This window comes from Phascolarctos cinereus, unplaced genomic scaffold, assembly GCF_003287225.1.
Source record: "Phascolarctos cinereus isolate Bilbo 61053 unplaced genomic scaffold, phaCin_HiC Scaffold_2;HRSCAF=192, whole genome shotgun sequence".
Classification (NCBI taxonomy): Eukaryota; Metazoa; Chordata; class Mammalia; order Diprotodontia; family Phascolarctidae; genus Phascolarctos; species Phascolarctos cinereus.
The window spans coordinates 213,386,572-213,388,414 of NW_027555625.1; positions in this window are offsets into that span (position 1 = coordinate 213,386,572).

Consider the following 1,843-nt stretch of genomic DNA (forward strand, 5'->3'; position numbering starts at 1 on the left):
TCAAAACCCCTGAGCTAGCATGTAATGCTGTCCCCTCTTGCTTAGATTGTAGGGTCAGGAAATAACTAGAATAGAAGACCATCATCTGAGCTTTGTAAATATTCTTGAACAAATATAACATTAATAAATTCAGACAGTCAGCTGGAAATCATAGAAAACCAAGTCCAGGCTACAAAAGTTAAACTGTGAAGAGACTATATGGGATCATATATTCAGAGCCAGATGGGATCTTAGCAGCCTTAGAATCCGATCTTCTCATTATGCAAGTGAGGAAACTGAGGCAGGGAAAGTTTAAATGACTTGCCAAGGATTACACAACTAGGAAGTGGCTGAAGGGTTTTTGAACCCAGGTATTTCTGATTGCAAGTCCAGATCACCTCTCACTAAAAAGATTTAACGAAATATTAGAAGAGCATTTGCTTTAAATAAGTTGCTTCCCCCTGGCTTTACGTGTGCTTGTTCTGAAGAGTCTTAAGACACGCACTTCTTTTTATAAACGGTCCTATAAACTCAGCATCTTATCTTGGCAGTCGATCTCCTGGGATCCAAAGCTCACAGAAGGCCTTCAATATTTTGTTATTGGAAATTCAGCTAGAAAAACAAACCTCACAGGCTTTTTTGGGGGGAGGGGGTCTATGGTGGTTGTTTCATTCTTTGGCTGGCTCTGGTTCTGATTATAAATACCACCAGTTTCAAAAGCTGTGGTTCTATGCAGCGAGGTGGTGTAGTGGATAGAAATCAGGAGGACTTGAGTTCAAATTAGGCCTCAGACACATAATGCTCACTAGCTGTGTGACCCTGGGCAAGTCACTTAACTCCGATTGCCTCACACTCCCCCCCAAAAAAAGTTGTGGTTCTAGGTGCCAGACTACTCCCAAAGCTGCTGCTGGTGGCACTTTCAGAGGCTATCGGACACCATTCTTTCCCCTTTAAAACATAGGAACATCATTCTCCCTCTACCTATTAATTGACCAGTGGAGAATGAAGACTTGAGCTAATTAGTGTGGAATTGTTTCCATCACAAGCTTAACAGAATTACAACCAGCTGAATTAACAGTAGAAGGAAAACAGCCACAGTTAAATTGCATTCCACTGTTTCCAATTAAATAGGAAGTCATGGGTGTGGCCAGCCCCAGCATTACAAATTAGGAATCTTTGCCAAAGCTGAACCCCTTTGTTTCTAAGGCTATCAACAGTACTATGTAGTATTTGTACACTGAATATTTTGTTTGTTTGTTTTTAAATAGAGCTAAAGCTCTGGCAAAACACTGGTGAGATGTAAGAAGGCAGAGCTTGAATGACAAGAGAATACAAGGGAAGCAGTTTCTTTCATCCATAGTTTGCATTTCTTAATGCATTAAGGATTTTTCTCCATCAGGTTCTCCTCCCCATCCTCCATGAGAAAATTGGCCCCTCAGTCAATCAACAAACAAACGCTAAAGAAATTTGTAGATGAGGGCTAGGCAGGAGGTATGCAATTCAGTTAAGACATTTTCCCTGCCCTCTTGAAGCTTACCATTGGTGGTAATTTGGAGATTACTGTGGTTTGGGGACCACATAAGATATCAGCATTTTCTATGATTTATTGGAAAATGTAGGAAGAGTAAGGGATGTAATTTTGAGATCTGACCCAAATATGTACTAGGTACATGATCTTCGGCAAGTTACCTCTCTGAAACTCAGTTTTCTCAACTGTAAAATAGAGATTATAATACTTTCATTGAAAGATAGACCTGGGTTTCAGTCCTTCCTCTGACACATATTGGCTGTGTGATCCTAGACAAGTCATTTAACCTCTAAGCGCAACTCTCTCACATAATCCTTAAGAAAATAATTTAAAGAC